Genomic DNA, 14,116 nt, shown 5'->3' on the forward strand with positions numbered 1-14,116 from the left:
CTCTGCATTGTCTCTTAAGGGTTCCCTACCTGCTGGCAACCCTATTGTAGACAGGCCCTTTATTACACTTTCCAAATGGTGTTTGCCATCAGTTTCTTGCAGGGGTACTGATATGGTTTGGCTGTGTCCCCATCCAAATCTCACCTTGAATTGTAATAATCCCCATGTGTCAAGGGTGGGCCAGGTCAAGATAATTGATTCATGGGGGCAGTTTCTCCATGCTTTTCTCATAGGAGTGAATAAGTCTCATGAGATATGATGGTTTTATAAATGGGAGTTCCCTTGCACAAGCTCTCTTGCCTGTCTCCATGTAAGTCATGACTTTGTTCCTCATTCTATTTCTGCCATGATTGTGAGGCCTCCCCAGCCATGTGAAACTGTGAGTCAGTTAAACCTGCTTCCTGTATAAATTACCCAGTCTCAGGTATGTCTTTATTAGCAGCATGAGAACAGACTGATACAGGTCCTGATAGATAAGCTAATTCAATGATACTCATATTACTGAGAATTAGTAGGCTGTAGTGGTTACTTCCATTTGGAGAAAGACTCATCTAGGTTTGACTACATTCTCATCACTTACTAAGTACGAGCAGAAATCACTTAACCACCCTGAGCCTCAGTTTTCTCAAATTTAGAATGGGGATAATATTACCAACGTTGCAGAATTGTTACAAAAATATGTATGAGTTATCAAAAATGTTATTATATTAGTTTGGATATAATATATATAACATAGTGTAATTAATATAATATAGTATACTATAATAATATAATGGTTAATTTCCCCCTTAATATACACTGAATACCTTCCTACTGGTAAGGTCTGGTAAATTACCAAGCAGTTATTTATTTTTTTGATGGAGTCTCGCTCTGTCTTGCTCAGGCTAAAGTGCAGTGGCACGATCTCAGCTCATTGCAGTCTCCACCTCCTGGATTCAAGCAATTCTTCTGCCTCAGCCTCCCAAGTAGCTGGGACTACAGGCGTGTGCCAACACACCTGGCTAATTTTGTATTTTTATTACAGACAGGGTTTCATCATGCTGGCTGGGCTGGTTTGAACTCCTGACCTCAGGTAATCCACACATCTCAGCCTCCCAAAGTGCTGGGATTAGAGGCATGAGCCACCATGCCAGGCCCAAGCAGTCATTTTTATTTTTCTTTTTTAGCTCCCCCACACTTTGTGCTGCTGATGTTTGTGTTTCACATTATGTGGACCCCCTCCACCCACCATGCCCCACAAGTTCCTGCTTATCTAAATGGCACTATGTTTCCCATGGGTGGTGGCAACTGCTCTGATGATTTTACCTTAAGTCTGTGGGATTTTCAGATGAGTCTTCTTCAGATGGTGAGTGGTAGAAGCAGGGGTCCCTGGTGAAGTAGATGTCATTTACTGGTGTCTTCATTCTGAGCATTGGCTGCTGCTGACTGTTCAGATACTATGCATTATTGGGCAATCCAACTGCTTTAGAGGATAGCTTTTTTTTTCTCTCTGTCTCTAAAAAAAAAAATCTCTAAAATATTATGACACTGTTTGCCAAACCCTGAGAGGTGTTGCAAGGATCAGCTAACTGATGATTTTAAATGTTTGAAACTGGCAGAGTGTTAGTAAGAAAGGCGGGCTAAATAATTTTAGTAGGCTCAATGGGAGTACAAACTGTACAAAACAACTCTCTTAATTTGCTTTGGTATCTAATAGAATTTGCTTATTGTATAACATGCCCCATTAAAATGAGTTATGTGTGTTATTACATTAAAACATGACCTGGGAAAATGCTTTAAGATAAAAAAAGGTATTTGGGAAATATACAAAGCTTTTGTCAAAGGGAGTTGCAGCTTCAAAAACCACTTGGGTTTTTCTGACTCAAGGGAGGCTCTGTGAAGCATGATTCATTTGTTAAGAGCCTATTGTGTGTCAGGTGCTGGAGATCTGTTACCATAGTTCCCAGTCTCAAAGGCCCATGGAGTAGAAGAAGAGGCAGATACGCAAATAGTCAAAACTCTTTAAGTATGTGATTGGGTTACCATGGATGAATATACAAGGTACAGAGTGATAAAATCAAGTGGTAATTAGCTCAATCTAGGGGGAAATCAGGAAGGATTCATAAGAAAGAAAAAGCTTGAGTTGATCTTTAGGAATAAGAAAAGATTTGCCACCTGATAGAGGGGTGAAGAACATTCCAGACAGAGGGAACAACATATGAAACAAATTTCTCTTTGTGTCATTCAAATATCTTAAAGAATTTCAACTTCCTTTATATCCAGCTTCTATCTTATTCTTTGCACAAAGTAGATATTCAATTAATACTTGTAAATGAATGGTAGTGGGTGGTAGGATTATACATAGTGATTTCAATTTTATTCATTGAGTTGTCTATATTTTCTAGATTTTCTGCAATGAATATGTCTTTCTTTCATAATTAGAATATTTAAAAATATTTGGGGTAGGGTTGTCAGAGCCGGGCTGCAGTGGAGGTGAAGGTTATTGTGGTGAAAGAAGTCAGTAGATTTTGGGCTTTGGTGTTTGGGTACAGCGGTGGGGCAGAGGCTCGACTGTCAAGCATATTGTTGGAAATGATGCTAGAAGGATGGGTCAGGGCTCATATTTTTGGACTTTATGTTATAGATGGAAAACCATTGAAATTATTAGGCAGAGGGATCATAATAAGTGTACTCTGGCAACACTGAAAAGCATAATTTGGTTATGGGAAAGATTTGAGGGAGGAGGACCATTTGTGAAACTTTTATAATCCAGGTGAGAAGTATGGAAAGTTCCGTTTGGGTAGGGAAAGAAGATGATAATGCATTTGGTTTTAGACAGGATAAAGTTAAAGTGTTGGTGAGATCATCTGCAGGAAGGCTAAAAGGTCCTCAGAACTGCTTGAGGAGACAGATCAGCACCTAAAACATCACTGAGGCTGGAGACCTGGGAGAACTGGGGGAGGAGGACATCTGGGATGCCACAAAGGCAATCCTGCTTTTCTAAGCAGGATAAAACGGTCCTGTAAAAGCTGGGGGAAAGGAGGGGAAGGTGGTTTGGAAATGAGCAACTTTGTCAGGAATGAGGTTATTTTCTTTTCTTCAGACATTCCTCTTCCTCTCTGCTTTCAGGTTTCTGCTCAAAAGACCTTGCTTCAGAGATGTCTTCCCAGACCACCTACCTAAAACAGCACCTTCATTACTTCCTATCACCTTCCCTGAGCACTGTTTTAAGATGTAGATTTTAGTATTATTCAGATATGATGAGATCAACAGATTAGGAGAGAGCTGCCCTCAAAAAGGTAGTTTGTTACTCACAGTTCTGAAGAAGACAGGGCATGGCATGCCATGGGAGGCTGATGGCAGCAGGGTGTCACTCAGGGAAGGACCCAGAGTCAGTCAGGAGGAAGAGGGGAGTGAGCAACAAACATCAGCAGGAGACTTTATTGTGGTTTTTGTGGGAAGGAACAGGAGAAGCAGGGTAAGGAGATTTAGGATTGCCTAGTTTGAATAATTTCACTGCTTTGGGGAATAGGGCTTGTCCCTAGCTGTTTGGTACCTGGTTCTGGGATGACTAGGGCAGGGAAATAGTGACCTGAGTGTGAGAGCCCAATAAAGGAGGTAATTGGGATATGGGCTTCCAGTTGGCTGGTTTGCACATGAAAGACACACTCTAAGAATTGGCCAGCTCTAGGAGGAGCAGTCTCTCCAGATTCAGTACAGCCCCAGATGTCAAAGCATCACAATAAAAAGACAAACTTTCTGTTCCTGAATTAATTCATTTAGGTTGTTGGCCTCCAGCTATATCCATATTGCTGCTAAAGACATGATTTTGTTCTTTGTTTATGGCTGCATAGTATTCCATGGTGTATTATGAACCACATTTTCTTTATCTAATCCATCATTGATGGGCACCTAGGTTGATTCCATGTCTTTGTAGAAGCTAAACATTGAAAACATATTGACATAAGCATGGGAACAAGAAACACTGTAGACTACTAGAGGCAGCAGGGTAAGAGGGGAGTGTGGGTTGAAAAACTACTTATTGGGTACTATGCTTACTACATGGGTGACAGATTCTGTACCTCATATCAGCATCATGCAATATACCAATGTAACAAACCTGCATGTGTACCCCTTGTATCTAAGACAAAAGTCAAAATTAAGAAAAAATGAATAAAATAAAAAATCATGCTAAGTATGATCACCAGCTGTCATTATACTGCACGTTTATTTGCTTATATTAAGTGGTGCCAAGACTGGAACTAGGATAACTGAGTAAGGCACTCCCCTTGGGCACAAAATGTAAGGAGGGCCCCAAAACAATAGTCAAGATTAAAAAAAATCTATTTATTATAAGAAGCACAATTAACACAAAAATATGATAAACAAAATATTAAAATTTTATGTATGTATGTATTTATTTTTGAGTTGGAGTTTTGCTCTAGTTGCCCGGGCTGGAGTGCAGTGGTGTGATCTCAGCTCACTGTAACCTCCACCTCCTTGGTTCAAGCGATTCTCTTGCCTCAGCTACCCAAGTAGCTGGGACCATAGGTGTGTGCTACTATGCCTGGCTAATTTTATTTTTAGTAGAGATGGGGTTTTACTATGTTGGCCAGGCTTGTCTTAAACTCCTGACCTCAAGTGATCTGCCTGCCTCTGCCTCCCAAAGTGCTGGGATTACAGGCGTGAGTCTTCATGCCTGGCCAAAATATTAAAATTTTAAATAAACACAGGATTAGTAGCAGTGTTGTTCTGAGCCATGAAACAAAAGAGCCTGAAATAAAAAGAGAAATCATTATCTTTTGTTTTATAAGAACTATGGTGTTAAAATAGTGTTTATCTTGGTTACTGAGTTTTTCTTTGGCACACCCTTACCTTTTGCATGATGGGCAAGTGCCTTGCTTGCCTCACCCTCCTCCTGGGTCTGGGAAAGACCGTGGGAGACCCTGGGATGGGGTAGAAGGTGGGAGAGAAATCAGGAGCTGAGGTTTGGCTGTTCTTCAGAGGAGGTGTGCCTTTTACAATTATCATTGGTTTAGATCCATTTAGTTTTAATTAGAAGAACCATGTTAAGAATATGTTTGGCAGCAAATAACATAACACTTTGGCTTAAGCAAGTGATGATTTATTTTTCTCACATTGCAAAAAATCTGGAGGTGACCGCTGATGGCGTTGTTTCAGTGGCAGTATGGTCGGATCTGATGTCTTTCTGGGTTTAGTTTTTGTTTTTACAAGAAGGAGTACGGTCCACCTCTGTCCTTCACATCAAGAAAGCTCAATTCTTATAAGGAACATGATTGGGAAAAAAAAAATCAAAGAAAAACTAAAAGAGAAGTCAGTCCTTTTCAGAAACATTGTTCTTCTTCTTCTTTTTTTTTAAAATAGTACTTTAGGTTCTGGGGTACATGTACAGATCATGCAGGATTGTTGCATAGGTACATACATGGCAAGGTGGTTTGCTGCCTCCATCCCCCCATCACCTATATCTGGCATTTCTCCCCATGTTATCTCTCCCCAATGTCCCCACCCCCCGCTGTCCCTCCCCTAACCCTCCAACAGACCCCAGTGTGTGATGCTCCCCTCCCTGTGTCCATGTGTTCTCATTGTTCAACACCCGCCTATGAGTGAGAACATGCGGTGTTTGATTTTCTGTTCTTGGGTCAGTTTGCTGAGAATGACAGTTTCCAGATTCATCCAAGTCCCTACAAAGGACATGAACTCATTGTTTTTTATGGCTGCACAGTATTCCATGGTGTATATGTGCCACATTTTCCTTGTCCAGTCTATCATCGATGGGTATTTGGGTTGGTTCCAGGTCTTTGCTATTGTAAACAGTGCCACTATGAACATATGGTGCATGTGTTTTTATTATAGAATGATTTATAATCCTTTGGATATATACCCAGTAATGGAATTGCTGGGTCAAATGGAATTTCTGTTTCTAGATCCTTGAAGAATTGCCACACTGTCCTCCACAATGGTAGAACTAATGTACACTCACACCAACAGTGTAAAAGTGTTCCTATTTCTCCACATCCTCTCCAGCATCTGTTGTCTCCAGATTTTTTAATGATCGCCATTCTAACTGGCATGAGGTGGTATCTCAATGTGGTTTTGATTTGCATTTCTCTAATAATCAGCGATGATGAGCATTTTTTTCCTAAGTTTTTTGGCCTCATATATGTCTTCGTTTGAAAAGTGTCTGTTCATATCCTTTGCCCACTTTTGAAAGGGTTTGTTTTTTTCTTGTAAATCTGTTTTAGTTCTTTTTTTTTTTCTTTCTTTCTTTTTTTTTTAGGTAAGAGTTGGTGGCTTTATTCTTCCTGCTCTGTAAGCAGATCCAGGCCCTAGAAAGATGGGACCAGGGTATATAATTGTTTTTGAAAAGTGTGCTACAAAAATGGATGGCCTGTTATAAGCCAGGATACAAAGTAAGGACGGGGGTAATGGATGGACGTTTTCTTCCAGCAAAAAGACAGAATTTCTGAAGAGTCCCAGTCCATCATTTTCCCAAAATGGTTGGAAGAGGGGATAAAAATCTCAACATGAGTTTCAAAGTACTGTGTCTGTGAGGAGCCGGTAGGTGCCCTGCTGAGAAGAGTGACTGCCAAGGAGGGGATGGCTAAGTTTGACCATGCCCCATCCCCAGCTGGGAGAATGGAAATAGAAAATTTATTGCCCAGTGGGTGAGAAAGTGGGCTGAAGCTTGGTTGGTACTGAATTCTCTAAGAGGTTTCTTCTGGAAACAGACAACTCAGACTCTTCCTCTCACTTCAGCAAAGAAGTTATTTTTAAAAGCACTTGGGAAGTTCCTTCTCCACCCCACAGGTGGGAAGGCTCAGAGAAGGGTGTCATCAGTACAGCCACCTTCTAGGCCATAATGGAATTCCTGAAGATTGGAGACCCCATAGAAGTGGACCTAACTTCTGGTGGCTGCTGCCACCACCAGGACATGGAAAATCTGATGAGACTGGAACCATATGTCTAATTTTCCAGGAAAGAAGTGCTCAGGAATTCGAGTAGCATAAAGGCCAGCTCCAGTGATGTACATCACAGCCATGAGGAAGAACCAGCCCATCTGGCCCAGTGTGGTGGCCTTGACAAAGCCCTCAGCAATAGTAAAGTGTATGGTGGGCACGACACCACTCAAGCCAAGTCCCAGGAACACCCCTGCTCTTGTCAGCCGGTGCTTAGGAGTGGCAAACTGGTCCCACTGTGCCACAATGATGGCAGAAATGCCCAGGATGCAGATGATGGAGAAGTAGATGAGCCGTGGCTATGGGGAGCAGTAGAAGGAATAATAGAGCCAGGGGACAAAGCTCCTGATAATTAGAAGAGCAATCCCTGAATAGTTCAGTTTGGAAAAAGTCTGAGACACTTTCTCTAATGAGAATAAATGGAATGAAAGAGGCAGGAGAAACTGAGGCAGAGCACTACACCCAAGAAGAACATCCCAAAAAACACCTTCTCCTGTAGAGGGGCCACGAAGTACATATTTGGTCTGAGCATGGTCAAGATTCCTAAAAAGAGAAACAGCACAAAACCAAGCAGATGGGTCCAGATGTTGCCAGTTTCTATATGGATGCGGAAGATACTCTTGAAGCAAGCCCGAAAAGAGGGCATGGGTGGTCTATGGCCATGGAGCAGATAGTCATTGTCCTTTAGCCAGTCAGGGAGCACATTCTATGGGATGACCTTCCAACGTCCCTCCCAGAGCTTGTACACAAACTCTTCCATCTTCTCCATGGCGTGGTGGGCTTGCAGTGGAAGTGTCAGTACCCGCACCTCCTCCTCCTCTTCCTGGGGCACTGGGCATGTTTGCTCTTCTTCAGCTGTGGTAGTGTTGGAGATTACCCGTTTGCCCTTCTCTTCTAGCAGGGGTCTCAGTTCAGCCAGTTCCACCGTGTCAGTTTCCCTGTTACTGGCTGGAGCCCCATTCCCCTGCGCCACCACAGATCCTTTGTGGGAAGACATCTGGCTGGTACCTCAATACCCTGCAGCTTCAGCTTGGGGAAACGTTGGGGTCTCTCAGCCCCAGGGGGCAGAGATCTCCCTGTGATGGTTGACAAGAACTGCCGGGAGTCGGGGAACAGCCGGGGACAGCCGGTACGGGCGCCCACCGCGCCTAGGCCGCCTCGGAGGCTGCACGCAGTGGGAGGGGCCGGAAATGTTTACAACCTCCACCGCCTGGACGCCCGGAGGCCGGAGGCTCCGGCGCTGGGGCCTGGGACCTCGGCACGTCGGGGCGGGTTCCGCCAGTGGCTGTCCCCTCCGCAGGCCTGGGCGGGTTCCCCAGGGTCCCGCGCTCCCGCCGAGTCCCCGCCCACAGGGGGCCGGGGTCCCCCGCGCTTTGGAGGCGGCCTGCGGCCGAGCGGCCCCCTGTTTTAGTTCTTTACAGATTCTGGATATTAGCCGTTTGTCAGATGGATAAATTGCAAAATTTTTTTCTTATTCTGTTGGTTGCTGGTTCACTCTAATGATTGTTTCTTTTGCTGTACAGAAGCTCTGGAGTTTAATGAGATCCCATTGTCTGTTTTGGCTTTTGTTGCCAATGATTTTGGTGTTTTAGTCACGAAGTCCTTGCCTCTGCCTATGTTCGGGAAGGTTTTGCCTAGGTTTTCTTGTAGAGTTTTTATGGTGTTAGGTCTTATGTTTAAGTCTTTAATCCATCTGGAGTTAATTTGAGAGTAAGGTGTCAAGAAGGGGTCCAGTTTCTGCTTTCTGCACATGGCTAGCCAGTTTTCCCAACACCATTTATTAAACAGGGAATCCTTTCCCCATTGCTTGTTTTTGTCAGGTTTGTCAAAGATCAGATGGTTGTAGATGTGTGACATTGCATCCGAGGCCTCTGTTCTGTTCCATTGGTGTATATCTCTGTTTTGGTACCAGTACCATGCTGTTTTGATTACTGTAGCCGTCTAGTACAGTTTGAAGACAGGTAGTGTGATGCCTCCAGCTTTGTTCTTTTTGTTTAGGATTGTCTTGGCTATGCAGGCTCTCTTTTGGTTCCACATAAAGTTTAAGGTGGTTTTTTCCAGTTCTGTAATAAGGTCATTGGTAGCTTGATGGGGATAGCATTGAATCTATAAATTACTTTGGGCAGTATGGCCATTTTCACAATATTGATTCTTCCTAATCCTGAGCATGGAATATTTTGTGTCCTCTCTTATTTCCTTGAGCAGTGGTTTGTAGTTCTCCATGAAGAGGTCCTTTATGTCCTTTGTTAGTTGTATTCCAAAGTATTTTATTCTCTTAGTAGCAATTGGGAATGGGAGTTCACTCTTGATTTGCCTCTCTGTGAGTCTTATTGGTATATAGGAATGCTTGTGATTTTTGCACATTGATTTTGTATCCTGAGACTTTGCTGAAGTTGCTCATCAGTTTCAGGAGATTTTGGGCTGAGACAATGGGGTCTTCTAGATATACAATCATGTCATCTGCAAATAGAGACAATTTGACTTCCTCCTTTCCTAATTGAATATACTTTATTTCTTTTTCTTGCCCAATTGCTCTGGCTAGAACTTCCAGTACTATATTGAAAAGGCGTGGTGAGAGAGGGAATCCTTGTCTACTGCCAGATTTCAAAGGGAGTGCTTCCAGTTTTTGCCCATTCAGTATTATATTGGCTGTTGGTTTGTCATAAATAGCTTTTATTATTTTGAGATATGTTCCATTGATACCTAGTTTATTGAGATTTTAGCATGAAGGGCTGTTGAATTTTCTCAAAGGCATTCTCTGCATCTATTGAGATAATCAAGTGGTTTTTGTCTTTGGTTCTGTTTATGTGGTAGATTATGTTTATAGACTTTTGTATGTTGAACCAGCCTTGCATCCCCATGGAGAAGCCTACTTGATCATGATGGATAAGTTTCTTGATGTGCTGTTGCAATTGGTTTGCCAGTATCTTATTGTAGATTTTTGCATCTATGTTCATCACAGATATTGGCCTGAAGTTTTCTTTTTTTGTTGAGTCTATGCTTGGTTTTGGTATCAGGATGATGTTGGTCTCATAGAATGATTTGGGAAGGATTCCCCCTTTTTGTACTGTTTGGAATAGTTTCAGAAGGGATGGTACCAGCTCCTCTTTGTATATCTGGTAGAATTTGGCTGTGAACTCATCTCTACCTGGACTTTTTTTGGTTGGTAGGCTATTAATTGCTGCCTCAACTTCAGCCCTTGTTATTGGTCTATTCAGGGTTTCAACTTCTTCCTGGTTTAGCCTTGGGAGGGTGCAAGTGTCCAGGAATTTATCCATTTCTTTCAGGTTTACTGGTTTATGTGCATAGAGTTGTTTGTAGTAATCTCTGATGGTAGTTTGTATTTCTGTGGAATCTTTGTGATATTCCCTTTATCATTTTTTATTGCATCTAATTGGTTCTTCTTTCTTTTCTTTTTTACTAATCTGACTAGTAGTATGTCTGTGTTGTTGATCTTTTCAAAAAACCATCTCCTGGATTTATTGATTTTTTGACGGTTTTTTTATGTCTCTATCTCCTTCAGTCCTGCTCTGATCTAAGTTATTTCTTGTCTTCTGCTAGCTTTTGAGGTTTTTTTTGATCTTGCGCCTCTATCTCTTTCAATTTTGATGATTGGGTGTCAAATTTAGATCTTTCCTTGCTTCTCATATGGGCATTTATTGCTATAAATTTTCCTCTGGACACTGCTTTAAATGTGTCCCAGCTGAACGCGGTGGCTCACACCTGTAATCCCAGCACTTTGGGAGGCCAAGGCAGGTGGATCATGAGGTCAAGAGATCGAGACCATCCTGGTCAACATGGTGAAACCCCGTCTCCACTAAAAATACAAAAAATTAGCTGGGAATGGTGGCACGAGCCTGTAATCCCAGCTACTCAGGAGGCTGAGGCAGGGGAATTGCCTGAACCCAGGAGGTAGAACTTGCGGTGAACCGAGATTGCGCCATTGCACTCCAGCCTGGGTAAAAAGAGCGAAACTCCATCTCAAAAAAAAAAAAAATGTGTCCCAGATATTCTGATATGTTGTGTCTTCATTCTTGTTGGTTTTGAAGAACATCTTTATTTCTGCCTTCATTTCATTGTATATCCAGTTGACACTCAGGAGCCAGTTTTTCAGTTTCCATGAAGTTGTGCAGTTCTGAGTTAGTTTCTTAATCCTGCACTGTGGTCTGAGGGACTGTTTGTTATTATTTTCATTCTTTTGCATTTTCTGAGGAATGATTTACTTCCAGTTATGTGGTCACTTTTAGAGTAGGTATGATGTGGTGCTGAGAATAATGTATATTCTGTGGATTTGGGATGGAGAGGTTTGTAGATGTCTATTAGGTCTGCTTGGCCCAGATCTGAGTTGAAGTCCTGGATATCCTTGTTAATTTTCTGTCTCCTTGATGTGTCTAATATTGACAGTGGAGTGTTAAAGTCTCCCACTATTATTGTATGGGAGTATAAGTCTCTTTGTAGATCATTAAGAACTTGCTTTATGTATCTGGGTGCTCCTGTATTGGGTACATATATATTTAGGATCATTAGCTCTTCTTGTTGGATTGATCCTTTTACCATTATGTAATGCCCTTCTTTGTCCCTTTTGATCTTTGTTGGTTCAAAGTCCATTTTATTGGAGGCTGGGATTGCAACTCTGCTTTTTTTTGCTCTCCATTTGCTTGGTAAATCTTCCTCCATCCCTTTATTTTGAGCCTATGTGTGTCCTTGCATGTGAGATGGGTTTCCTGAATACAGCACACTGATGGTTCTTGACTTTTTATCCAATTTGCCAATCCGTGTCTTTTGTTTGGGGCATTTAAGCCATTAACATTTAAGGTTGATATTGTTATGTGCAAATTTGATCCTGCCATTTTGATTCTAGCTTGTCAGAAACATTCTTTTAAAACAAGTTCTTCTTAAACCTCTTGCTCAATGCTGAGTCAGATGATACCCTCACCTCTTCCCTCCAGCCACAAAGGAGGCTGAGAAAGTGAGGAACAGGACTGTCAAGACTGACTAGGACCAATCTTGCTCTGTTGCCTGTGGTTGGGCATTTTGTCCTTTTTACAGGGTTGGAATTCTTAGCCTGAAAGATTGTGAAAGCAATTAACGGTGTCTGCCACTGGACCTTTGACTGCTGACATCCTTCCACAAAAACAGGAATATTGGTACCTTGGCATAGTCACATATTTGTCTCCTTTCACGTATAGTAAACATCTTCCTTACTGTCCTGCATGGTATCCAGCCTACTGATTTTTATGGACTTAGAACCCTGTGGTATTAAAGGGTCAGTGTGTTGTACCCCTGGGGATCAAGCCCTCTGGCCCCGAGGAGAGGTGAACATGGAAAGCATTACAATCATGGCCTGCTTTCTCACAAATGACTCTGAATTGGCTGTGTGTTTAAATCTTTACTCCTGCTGGGCCTTCTGTCCAGGATCCTTACCTCAGCACTAGAGACAGATGCTGTTCCTGGGGTGAAGACCCAGGGAAATGGATCATTACTTTTTTCTCTTTAGCTGTACACTAAATAAGCAATCGCTATTTATTGATTTAGAAAAGTTCCTGTCTGGAATTTAAGATCCAGTAGAATGTGATAGAGGTATCTAGGATTCTTACAGCCTCTCATTAAAAAAAGAAGAGTATGCAAATTCTATGGTCTAGATGTCCAAAAGTCAAACCGATGTCTATCTACTCCCTATGTGGGAGTATTTTAATATGGAAGAAATGAGTTTTCTAACACTGTTTGGAAGGAGAAAATAAATGGAGAACACATCTGAAGAAGTAGCAACGAAGTTTAGATGTGTGTATGGAAAGCAGATCCTGCCTGGGTGAGTGTGGAAGAATCTGTGTTGATGATGGACGTGCACTGTGAGTCTCCGAATCAGCTTTGACTGCTACTTGCTTCTTTACCTTTTTTCTCTGCTCCCTGAGCCACGGTAAATCCATTGCTTGTTCACATGATTGCCTCCTCTGGTATATTTGCCGAGGAAAGTCTTCGTTTTATGCATACATAGCATACTTTTAAGTTGAACCATGTTTTACTCTAGATCCCCAAAGTTAGATGAGTCCTAACTGAGTAACTCAGTCTAGAATTTCTTTCCTTGCCCTTTGAAAGACTTTTCCAGAGATAGTGTCTTCATAGGAACAGTGAAAAAGACTTTGGCAGGGCCGATCCTAACTGCATTAGTTGCAAACCAAATGTGAAAGCCTTGATAAATATGTAACTGCACTTGGTTGTTTTCTAGGTAGTGTTCAAAGAAAGAGGCCCCTGTCCTGTCTTTTGGATACGTATTATCTAAAATTTTTTTAAAGTGTAGAATAATTGATGGAGGTGATTGTTCTACTTCTCTATCTATAGTGCAAGACTTTGTTATCTTTATTATTATTATTATTTTTCAATAGTGAGGATCAGAGGAACTGTCCTATCACCTCTAATTATAACCTTAGATTGCCTTGCTTCTTGCTCAGAACCTTTCCTTGCTTGCATTGACTCACTTTAAGAAATCAACCTTCCAAAGATGCACCTGCTTTTCATACCCTGTCTAAAAACTCTGAGCCTAATCTGTAAGCTGTGAAAAATGGACACTCACTTCCCCTAATGAGACAGTATTTCAGAACCTGTGTGGTGTTCTCTCTTGCTTTAGTAATTCAATAACATTCAAAATAATACTAAAAAAAATAAAACCCCAAATAAAAGTTAGTGTGTATTCTCATCAGGGATTTTCTATATAGCTAAAATAAATACATCTTTTGAGTTTGAGGGTGAAGACTGAGGAGCAAGTGCACTGAAGCTCAAATCCAGTCTAGATCTGCTGACTAGACAGTGTGATTGGGTGCTTTTGACTATTCCAGCCTTCCTCAGTAGGGGTACTAACTTTTCTAGGTTCTCTCTGATATCCCCAAGGGAGGTTCTTCCAGAATATTTTCAGTACAGTTTTATAATTCCTGTCTGAAAACCATGCCTTTCTGATCCTACAACGGACCCTTGACATTTCTGGTGACCGTCCCTGGAGACATTCAAGAATCCCCAGATTCGTGCATACCAAACGCTTCTGTGGCATATAATTACCTCACAAAAAGGATATTTTTCCCACTGGCTAGAGCAGTCACTGAAATTTCAGGATTTTCTACCCTATCTTCTTACAGAGCATACTGATTCTTTTAAGTCCTAGATCCAAG

General features: G+C 41.8%; 1 pseudogene; it reads right to left on the bottom strand.

The window, feature by feature from the left end:
- Positions 1-5,547: 5,547 nt before the first annotated feature.
- On the bottom strand, positions 5,548-8,083 carry LOC100413762 (adiponectin receptor protein 1 pseudogene; annotated as a pseudogene).
- Between the last annotated feature and the right edge of the window lie 6,033 nt (positions 8,084-14,116).

Source organism: Callithrix jacchus, chromosome 3 (genome assembly GCF_049354715.1).
Source record: "Callithrix jacchus isolate 240 chromosome 3, calJac240_pri, whole genome shotgun sequence".
Classification (NCBI taxonomy): domain Eukaryota; kingdom Metazoa; phylum Chordata; class Mammalia; order Primates; family Cebidae; genus Callithrix; species Callithrix jacchus.